The sequence below is a fragment of the Lagenorhynchus albirostris genome, chromosome 12, assembly GCF_949774975.1.
Source record: "Lagenorhynchus albirostris chromosome 12, mLagAlb1.1, whole genome shotgun sequence".
NCBI lineage: Eukaryota > Metazoa > Chordata > Mammalia > Artiodactyla > Delphinidae > Lagenorhynchus > Lagenorhynchus albirostris.
This window is the reverse complement of record NC_083106.1, coordinates 66,943,362-66,954,804: the sequence shown is the minus strand read 5'-3', so window position 1 is coordinate 66,954,804 and position 11,443 is coordinate 66,943,362.

Genomic DNA, 11,443 nt, shown 5'->3' with positions numbered 1-11,443 from the left:
CAAGTAAGTCCGTATTCAAGATGGAATAGTGTTAAAGAATTGGTGGGCATTTTAAAAAATCTGTACAGAAGGTAATTCAAAATCTGACACCTTCCACTCCCGTGGCCATCTTGATCTACATCCTCCACACACTCTTGGGTCCCCAAGGCAGAGACGAGAGCATCTGTCCAGACTCTTCCCTCCTCACCATGCACCCATTTGGCACCAGGCCCTGTTGACTCCGCCTCGCAAATTACTCTCACGTTCCTCTCTCTCTATCCCTCCTGCCACTGCCATGGATGGACCTCCATCGTGCCCTCTGGGTCAACTGCCAACCCTCTTCCTCCTTCCCCGGGTACTAGGACCACCACTGGAATGCACCTCAGACCGTACCAGGGCCCTTCACTTTCCTGAGTAGGAACCTGAGTACCAGAGAGGTAAAGGGACTTGCCCAAAGTCACACAGCTGCCTGGAAGCAGAGGCAGGCAAGAACTCAGTGCTGCTGGCCACTGGGGCTGGGCATCTTCCATTACCTCACTGCCTTGAGGGTAAGTCTTTGGATGTTCTTGAAAGGCATTCTCCCACCAGAGGCCTGGGACAGTCTCTCTGCCTTTTTATTCCAAGCCCAAAATATGGTCTCCGTTGCTGGATTTTGCAAACAAATTATTGCTAGAGAAATAAATGGCCACTTTTATTATTTTCTTTATTCCAAGTTACCACTTAAATAGGCATTGCCAGATTTCTGGGTGTCATCATCTCATGAAGGAACTATTCTTGATCTTAAGGAACTTCCGTTCTAAAATTATACAAGACACAGACAGAGAAGATAGACACACACAGAGAGACACTAGGCTTTGCTTTTTTTGGTAAGGGCTGGGGGAAGCGCAGGGAAGGGAGAGAAAATAGAAAAGGATAGAGAAAGATCAGCACTGTTTGGTGGATGAAAATAGCAGGAGAGACGGCAGAGAACTTGATGGGTTCTGTCCCCAAGAAGAAGGGATTTCGAAGCTGCGCAACTATTTATTTATTTTTGCATGTGGAATCAGCTATTTTATGCAACTGATAAAATCAAGGACAATTAGACCAAATTGAGCTTTAATTTTGGATTGAAAGTGTGATTCTTCCACCAAGAACTCCCTCCCACGACATCTGAAATTACTAACTGCGGAAGGCACCCAGAGCCGTCAGCCTAGACCAGTGCGGGCTTAATGTCTGTCAAAAACGTAGACGCTAAGCCCCACATGCTCCTGCAGGGGCATTAGAAAGTCTAGACGGGGTGCAGATTACGGCCACACCTCAGGCAGCATTATTTAAAGCACTTGCTTGTTTACAGTTGATTTAACTTTGGAACCGAAGAAGGAAAAGTGACCCCAGAACCCCTGGAGGATCTGGGCTGCTGGCTGTGGGTTTGGGAGGAATAGCGGGTAGGGATGTTGGTGGGACACACTCCGATCAAAAGCAAGATTTCCCTCATAATTTCATTCTCCAAAATGTGCTGAGCTTCCCCTAACCTTGAAAATAAAACAAAACAAACAAAAAACCCCACACTATCACCTCTTTTCTCTTCCCTACATCTCCCTTCCTTTGCTACCCTGGTCCATAGAAGCGTAACATCCAAGTTAAAAGTTCAGAGTCTTTCTCTGAGGTCAGACAGTCCTGGGCTGACATCCCTCCTCACCTATCAAGGAAGATCTCTCTGAGCCTCGGGCCATAGCTGCTGAGTACCAGATGGTGATGGTGTCTTGTCCGCAGGGTGTGCACAGGATAATGAGATGATGTGTGTAAGGCATTTGACTGGCACAAAGCCGGGGTTCACAAACCATTCGCCATCATTATAGTTATTCCTGTGGTCACATGGCCTCTAGGCCCCTTTCTCCTGGGCCTGTTAACTGATGCTGACGATTTCCCCCGTCTTGGCCGGACTGCCCTTCGGAAGCCTCGGTCCCTGTCGGAAAGCCGAGAGGCAGGGCCGGGACGCGTGTTCCCTCTGGGAGGAGTTGGGGACCCCACCCGTGCCCCGCGTGGGCCCTCTCAGCCGGACGGAGGAGAGGACAAAGCTTTCCCCAAGTGCCGCAGGCAGGGCTGGGGCAGACAGAGCTCATCGCTGGCGTGTCCCCCAGGCCGGACACGACGACGGGTGAGATGGAAGGCTTGTGGGGTCCCTGGAAGGGCTCGGGGAGCATAAGGGGCCCATGTCATGCGAGACCCCTGAGCAGGGGACGCGCAGCCAGGCCTTCAGAGTCTGCTTTCAGCTGGTGTCCGGGCTTAAAAATGGTGACGAAGCCCAATTTCAACTTTCCCTCCACCCTCTCTGAGATGCCTCTGACCCCCCCTCCATCAGTCGACCCTGGGTTTGTCTCTTTCCTGCAGGGGAGGGAGGGCCTGGTTGTCGAGAAGGCTCTTGGTGAGATCAGAGGCCTGGTTGTCGGGTGGACTGGACAGAGGGAGGGAAAGGAAGACGCGGGAGGGTTTGCTCTCAGCCTTTAGATGGTTCCTCGAGTGGTTGTGTTCATTTGTGTGACTGGGATCGGGCACCGCTCCTGCCCCGAGGGGCTCCTGAGGGAGGGGAGAAGGGGGCTCTTGGTAACGAGAGACATGAGCACAGGGCGTGCTGGGAGCCCACGGGAGGAGGGGTCAGTAAAGGCCTCAGGAGAAGGAAAGGTCTGAATTAGGATGTCAAGGGTGATGAGCAGGGGTTACGGGGTCACCCAGGTTGCAGAGGGTAGGACAGTTGGGCGTGGTGTGTGTGTGTGTGTGTGTGTGTGTGTGTGTGTGTGTGTGTGTGTGTGTACTGCAGGGCTACAATTCATTTGCGGGTGTGGGGAGGATGTTAGGAAGTGGAGAGGTTGGCAGGGGCCACATCACAGAGGCCCTGAAGGCCCATGTCACAGAACTGGGGTTTTCCCAGGGAGACGATGGGAAGCCCCAGAAGACGCTGAGACCGGCGAGTGCCACAGCAGGCCTGCATTTCAGCGCCGCCCATGCTGACTCTGCCCCAGGACGCGTTCTTGGCCTTGACGGTCACATACCCGGCTGCCACATTTCTGCTTTGCAGAACTGAGGAGACTCAAGGCAACATTTTTTGTTGTTGTTCGTGCCATTGCTTAGCAATGGAAGCAAAACAGACTCACCTTCCATGTGATCAGGGGCCCTTTAAAATGTGTTTTTATTTTTTATCAAAGTAGTGCATGTACATAGGTTAGGAAAGCCAGACATGGACACAAGGTGTGTGATAGAAAACAGTTGTCCCTGCCCCCTCTGCCTCCCTCCCAATTCTCATTCCTCAGATACCACAGCTTCCTTCTTCTGCTCTTTACCTCTGCATCTGCAGATGGCATAGGTAGAATGCTTTTTCTTTTTTTTCTGTTTTAGATTCATTGTGGAAGGCCAGGCCATTGAGATAGGCTGGGACCTGGGACCTGGGACCTGGGACCCTTTGCTGCAGTGCTTATACAAAGAAACTACAAGAGACTAAAAATAACTGCTTCCATGCGTATGCACAGTTGGGACAAATTATGGACAACAAGATACAAAGAGACCAAAAAAACCCAACTGCTACTTCTGAAGAGCTGGGAGCAAAAGCAGGGGGTCGGGAGCAAAAGCAGGACACTGTGCATGCCCCCTGCACATAACACCACCTAAGGGGTGGGCAAACCACCTAAGCACCCCTCTGGCCTGATCCCTGGACACACCCCTGCCCTCACCCCATATAAGGAAACAGCTCACGCCCCTGCTGCAGCAGGAACCCCAGTAAAGCCTTGCCTGAATGTCTTGTCTGGCCTCTTATCAATTTCTGTTGATTAAGAACGCTGGTCGGTAACACCATCCCTCCCATTTACATACTCTTGCCTCCTCTCCATGTCCTCATTTCCTCAATACAGCAACGTCACGCTTTTAGCTAAACCAGGGGCTAGCATAGTGTTTCCAGCACAGCCGAGCCACCTGGTAAACTAGAGCAACGTTTGCTTTTGTTTTGCTTTTTGGTTTCCTGGAGTTAGTCATTGCCAGTTTGTTTGGTTTTCCCAAACAAACTGATTCACCCCCAGCCCCTTCAGCTGAACCCCAACCTCCTTTCATACCTTGGAGCAAAGCAAGCCTTCTGCAGGATCCTTTCTGCTGAGCCTTTCCTCCTGGACCTTCCCTCTCCTGCTCAGGTGGGAGACACTTCTCTCCAGGTGGCTGCCTAGCTGGCACTCGGGGGCTTCTTCTCACTCTCAGCCTGAAAAATCCCTTGGCCTTCAGAGCACCTGGGGACCATTTGGGGACGCTTCCTCAGGTAGAAGAAGCTATACAAAACTTTTCTAAAAACTAGGATAATTTTGGATTCCCCCTTTAAGTACACTGGAAATGACTCTTAACCACACACAGGCCTTGGCTTTCTGAGGGTGCAAAATCGAATCCCCTCTTTGGTTTTAAATGCACTAAAGCCCTTGCTCTGCCGGTCTGATTCCTACAAGGGCATGCAAGACACACAGCTGGTAATTTTTCCAGGTGCACACACAGTAATTAAACTGAATGCTATCATAGCCTTTCTAGGTAAAAAGGCCTCCTGGGCTTGTTTTAATGAATAGATAAAGCTCATCTGTAATTAGTACCTTTAGTTATTAATATGCAAAGGAGGCCTGCTGGTATCTGTAATTAGCACCAAATTCTCGATGGTTAAGGATGCTGCCAAAATAGGAAAGTCTGTAATCCTCAAAGTCTCCAGCCACTTGAGGACCTCCCAGACCTCACCTCCAGCCTAGCCTCCCCCTCTGTGCTCCTCTCCCAGGTGTCCAGCTGCCTGCCAGACCCTCCTCTCTGTATTCCAGAAGCATCTTGAACTAGTCTAACACTGGACTCAAGTTCTATTCCCTCCCTACACTTGCAGCCCCTTCTAAGAAGCCCAGTCCTGGGTCATGGCCCTTGTCTTTCCCTTGCCCTCCTTCCTCCTTCCCAGCAGGCTCACCTCCTCGGGAATAATACACCACCCAGGCAGTCCCCTGACCCAGAAACCCACGCCCCCTCATGACCTCTCTTGTCTCCTCTGGCCATCCCACTCATGTCGAAGGCAGCTGCCTCTTCTTCCACGCCCGCCCCCTCCCCGGGTCAGGCCTCATCAGTGCTGCAGGGGTGGAAGGTTGGAGAGGGGAGGCTGCCGTGCCTTCCCACGGTCTCCCCACCTCCCTTCTCGGCAGCCCCATCCATTTCCCATGTTGCAGCTAAGCATGATTTTTCCAAAGCACCTCTTCACTTTCATCTTTCAGGTCTCAGCTTCGACACAGTGTCCCCTGGGAAGACGGAGAAGATCCCCGGCTCCCCAAGTCCGATGTTAGTGCCCTACCCACCTCCTCCCTCGGCACCCCTAACTATCGCGTGTAGCATTTAAGCGCTCATATGGTGTTTGCCTGTTCATTTGTTTGCTTCCCTCCTTAAGAACAGGGATGTGTGTGGCTACCCTCATCAACTGACACACAGTAGACCATCAACAAATGCTTTCAAAAGAATGACTGAGTTAGGCTTCTCAGATTTTTTTTTTTTTTTTTTTTTTTTGCGGTACGGTGAGAGGTGCGGGCCTCTCACTGTTGTGGCCTCTCCCGCTGCGGAGAACAGGCTCCGGACAAGCAGGCTCAGCGGCCATGGCTCACGGGCCCAGCCGCTCCGTGGCATGTGGGATCTTCCCAGACCAGGGCACAAACCTGTGTCCCCTGCATCGGCAGGCGGACTCCCAACCACTGCGCCACCAGGGAAGCCCTCTCAGATTATTTTTTAAAGTCCTCTATCAATTCTTGTTATTTGATTAATTTGCCAGCAAACCGACTCCTACCCGCTGCGTGCAAGGGAAACCTTTGTCTTAACCTTGATCGCTTGACCTTGAGCACTGAATTAGGAAGGCCTGAGTGAGCTCTTGTACCCGGTGTTATTGTGCCCCCCCCGCCCAGGTAAATGCACAGTCCGCTGTGGGAGACTGGGTGGTACAGGGGCCAGAGCCCTGCCCCGAGTCAGGAGGGTGGGATATTCCACTCTCTGGGCTGTGACACCTTGGACCAGCCGGCCTCCCTGGCTCGCCTGGTGGCTTTGGAGTTGCAGGCAGGGGGCCGGCCGATGAAGCCTGAGCCTGCCTCTCCCCATTCTCCCACCCCCAGCTCTGCCACATTGTGTATGATTCTGTCGCTTCCATCACTCACATCTGCAGCCAGCGGCCCCGATGCAGATTAAGTCCTTTGAAGGCAGGCTCTGAAAACACGAGGAAGATATTCTCTTTGGTAGGAACATTCGAAATAACATCTTTTCAAGTGTGTGGAAGATCAGAATATGAATAGGATGGGGGTGCGGCAAGAAGGGTTTGTGAAAGGAGGGGCTGGGTCCTGCAGCTTGCTCTATTCTGAACGGGGGAGCCGGGAAGCTTGCTTTCTTTTCTCTACAAAATGACAACATCGCTGTGGGGACATTTACAGCCAGAATCTCTTTGACATTTTTAAATCTCCGAAATCACGAAAAAAAAACCCAAAAAAAATCATAGCATGTGCGTTGGCAAGGGAAAGGCTTTATGTTGTGGGGTTGTCTAAAAGACACCAGCGGAGCCTGGGTATCTCTGTCAAGACTGTTCTCTGAGGATAGTTTCCTGGGCAGCATCTGCATCATGTAGAAGGTGGGGTGGTAAGGACTGAGTACTTCCTTACAAGTCACTGCAGACACGGTGGCCAGTGTGTCAGGCTCACCTCTTCCCTCTTGGGATGGATGGGAAGGGACAGCAATGGAAATCTTAAAGGTGCAGGATGACACTGAACCCAACCTTCACGGTTGGGTGTTGGAGGCCAGCTGTGGCCCCATAACTCACCCCTAAGAATCTAGGACTCCCTGACCCCTTGGGGTGGTGACTTACTGGGCAAAGCTCATGAACAAGCACTTGGCCTGGAAGGCAAAGAAACAATAACTCTGAAATCCCAGTGAGGAGGTATTTGGACACCTATAAATAAATCACCTACTTCCCCCGTCCTTCGCATTACCGCCCATCAAAGTATCGGCCTCAACATCTGCTGCCCAGTTAATAGTCCTTCAGGAGCCAGTGTGATGCCAAAATCTAGCAACTCACCGGCACTTAATGACAACGTCCAGCAGAGATGCTGACCAGCCTTGCTGAATATGCTATCCTTGTATGGAAGAGGCAAAAAAGGAGGGAGAAAAAGGGCTGGGGCCCTGCACCTCCAACCTCAGAGGATGGGCCAAGGTGGGCAGGGCAGCTGGAGCCCGAAACAGACTCCTCAGGACAGCGCGACCCTGGACTGGGCCCTTCTAGGAAGCCCACATCACGGGCTGGCTCTGGGGCAGCAGTGTAAAACTAGCCATGCTATAGCTTTGTATTGACAGACACATCAGCTTCACATCCAAGAGGGGCGCTGCGTGGTGTAACCCTATGTGATGCATGTGGCTTGGTCGTTCCATTTGGAAACAGGAGACAAAGTCAGCTTTGTATCCAGGATTCCTTCTCTGTCGTCTTTACAAATGCACACAAACAGGTCTGACAACTTGCTACGTGCCCAGAATAAGGGAGTCACCGGTGCGGAACTATTTCATGGCAGTAGTCCATGGAAGGGGCAGTTCTGACTGCTGGGACTGGTGCACACAAACACCCCAGCTCCAAACTTGGCCCCAGACTGCTTCTGGTCCCAGAGCTTTTTGGATTGTAGAACTCTTTGAGAATTAATTAGGCAGGATCTCTGGACCCTCATTCCAGGAAATAATGTACAGCTACACAAATTTTGCCTGTCATTTCCCTGGAAAGCAGGGATCTTTGGAGCTCATTTATGGCCTCCTGGTTAAGATCCCGGTTTAGGAGTTGACAAAAAAGTCCCTCCAAGGAGAAGTTTCTGCTCTGTGATGGGCTAAATATTGAGTTCTCTCTGAACACATTATAAACATATTATCCATGATCGGTTTTTATCAAAATTCAAATTGTTGACTTCTCAGGAATGTCTCTGCCAATAAAGCAAAATGTGCCTGTGGCGTGAAGGAGGAAGGCGGCCTCTGGGGCGAAGGCTGGGAGGAGCTGCTCTTCTCTAGAACACACATCACCCGCAGCCCCGCTTGCCCCAAGAGATTGTCTGACTTGGAGCGCATCCCTGATATTTTCTTGGGCATCTCGTCTGCTTCTGATAATTGATCTGAGCAGCGTTCGTCGAGGGTGCATTGAGGGACGATGTTGGGGATGGATCTTGTGCAGGTTCGTTCACCCGGGGGGTGACTTACGGCCGACTGGCTGAACTGTGATTTGGTGCAGCTGAAACAAGGCTGCAGGTGAACGGAGGCTGGCTCCTGGTTTCCATCTATTTGGTGGCCACCTTTCCTTCCCCAACACCCCAGAGGCTCTCTCCAGAGTGGTCACCAGAGCTAGAAGTTTTAGGAATCACAGTCCAATCCAAATTCTTAGCTGGGATGTTGAAGGGCTGGGTGTTGGGGAAACACGTCTCCCAGGACAGCTGAAACAGTGAGCCAGTTTGCAGGGTATGGGCTGGCTGCAGGGAGAGCTGAGAGTTGGGGGGGACCAGGCCAGCCCGACGGTGGGCTGTTGGTGGCCTGCTGGGGCTGAGAGCCGGTGCGCTTTCTGCTTAGGAAGCTCTACCAGAAAGCAGTTTCTCTAATGCCCACAGCGGCACCGGAGGGGTGAGCAGGGCCCTGGAAATGGTGGGTATGATGTGGGCCCAGGGCAGAGGTGGGGGAGGCTCCTGGGAGTGGGTCGCTGCCTGACAGCTGGCCGGACTGAGGCTCCTCTGTAAGGACAGACAGGACAGGGCCCAGCCATCTGCTCAGCTCTAGTATTCGGGACAGGGTTTGCTGTAGCATCAGAACTCAGGCCTCTCGGGGGAAGGCACTGCTTCCTGCCAGGACGGACTAGGTGAGCTGGTGACAGATGTGAGTCAATCCTCTTTCTGTTTACAAGTTGCCGCAAATCATTTTCCAGGGTTTTCCTACTGGGTACCTTATCTTCTCAACCGTGAGGTAAGTTCCAGGAAAAGAACTGTGTCTTTTATTTTTTAAGGTCCACCCTTGGCTCCAAGCCTGGCCCTGAACTTGTGGAATTCAGTGTCTCCGGCCACGTGCCTTTGCTCGCGCAGTCCTGAGTCCCCCTAAAATGTGTCTCTGTTCACCAGCAAAATCTGAAGTGACCAGAAGATGCCCCGCCGTGAAGACCCACGTCGAATGGTACCACAAGGCCTTGTGGAGAAAGAGAATGAGGGCTCGAGGCCCAGCTGGCCCTGCTCCAGATCACATGACCTTGGGCAAGTCACTCCACTTCTCTGAGCCCCAGTCTACTCCCCTGAGCAACGCGAGTGGCGATGACTGCTCCCAGAGCTGCTGTCAGGGTTCAGTCACAGGTTGGATGTGGTTTGCTCTCACTAGAAATTTCTCACCAGTGTTTGCTCTGGCGTATGGCCTTTCTCCCAGGAAGCAGTTTCCCAAAGCCAACCAGAGACCCTCTTCAGCCTCTCTCAAACCTCCATAGCAATTCGTACCCTCATATCTCACGCTTCTTCTGCCTGGTATCATTACTCAACTGTGCAATATATATTAGCTGTCTATCCTCACCCTGACCCTCAGCCCTCACACACATTCGATGTTTATTTATTTATTTTATTTTATTGACTTTGGCTGCACCAGGTCTTAGTTGTGGCATGCAGGATCTTTTAGTTGTGGCATGCAGGATCTTTTAGTTGTGGCATGCAGGATCTTTTAGTTGCAGCATGCAGGCTTCTTAGTTGCCGCATGTGGGATCTAGTTCCCCGATCAGGGATTGAACCTGGGCCCCCCTGCACTGGGAGTGTGGAGTCTTACCCACTTGGACCATAAGGGAAGTCCCACACATTCACTGTTTAAATAATATTTATTATTTTCTTTATTGAGGTATAGTTGATTTACAATATTATATAAGTTTCAGGTGTACAACAGGGTGATTCACAATTTTTAAAGGAGGTACTCCATTTATAGTCGTTATAAAATATTGGCTATATTCCCCATGCTGTACAATATATCTTTGTAGCTAATTTATTTTATATGTAGTAGTTTGTACCTCTTAATTCCCTACCCTCCTTCTCTCTCTCCACTGGTAACCACTAGTTCTCTATATCTGTGAGTCTGTTTCTTTTTCATCACATTCACTAATTTGATTTATTTTTAAGATCTCACATATAAGTGATAACATACAGTATTTGTCTTTCTCTGCTGACTTATTTCACTTAGCATAATACCCTCCAAGTCCATCCATGTTGCTGCAAATGGCATTATTTCTTTCTTTTTTATGGCTGAGTAATATTCCATTGTATATATGTGCCACATCTTCTTCATCCATTCATCTGATGATGGACACTTAGGTTGCTTCCATGTCTTGGCTCCTGTAAATAGTGCTGCTGTGAACACTGAGGTGCATGTATCTCTTCAAATTAGTTTTTTTGTTATTTCCAGATATATGCCCAGGAGTGGTATTACTGGATCATATGGTAGCTGTATTTTTAGTTTTTGTGAGGAACCTCCATACTGTTTTCCACAGTGACCGCACCAATTTACATTCCCACCAACAGTGCACGAGGTTTCCCTTTCTCCACATCCTCGCCGTACACATGCACTTTTGTAAGCTACTAAGGGCCAAGTTGACAGCTAGTTCAGACTTACACACACCAGAGCCTCCAGCGCATATGAGGATCAAAGGACCGCTGCCTGGATTGAATCATTTACTGCTATGGAATAAATATTCAAGTTCTGAAAAGGAAGTCACACCGAATCACACAGCGATGCTTCAAACCTGAAGATTTCCTCCGCAACAAAACTCTGTTTTTCTACCAGCAGCAAGCTTAGCCATTCATGTGAATAATTTCAAACAGCCTGAAAAATCACCACTGATTTCAAAGCACCACAGTCACACATTAAACCTCTTTTCAGAAAAAGACGAAAGAGAACTGAAAGAATAAACTTTCAGTCCAAAGGGTGGGCGTAAGGAGGTACTTATACAACAAAATTAATTTAGCCATTTGCCAATCTTTATAGTGGATGACCTGAGAAGGACATTTTGCTTCTATCCAGAATATACTGTTATGTAATAAATGAAAGCTCAGCTGTCCCCCCAAAGAAGGGGGGAGTTGATGTGTCACTGGCCACCAGAGGGACACTGTGTGACACAGGCCACAGGGCCACCTCCTCCACCGGAGGCTCTGGAACTTGGAGGCTGGTGGGGGAGACTTGAAACCGCCTGCCCAGGTCCAAGCCCACCTGGGTTTGCATGCAGTCACCCCCCAAGGCAGATACTGTGCCTCCAACTCTGAGTCCTGAGGGTCAGGTCAGCTCCGCGTTTGACTTGTTTTGTTATTGAAATTACAGGTTTAGAAAAGGAGTGTCGGTTCCCAACTCAGAAGAAGGAATCTCCTCGGGCATCTGTGTGCTGATCTAAGCACCATTCATGATTTTTTCCAACCCAACCTTGTTTCTGTGACCT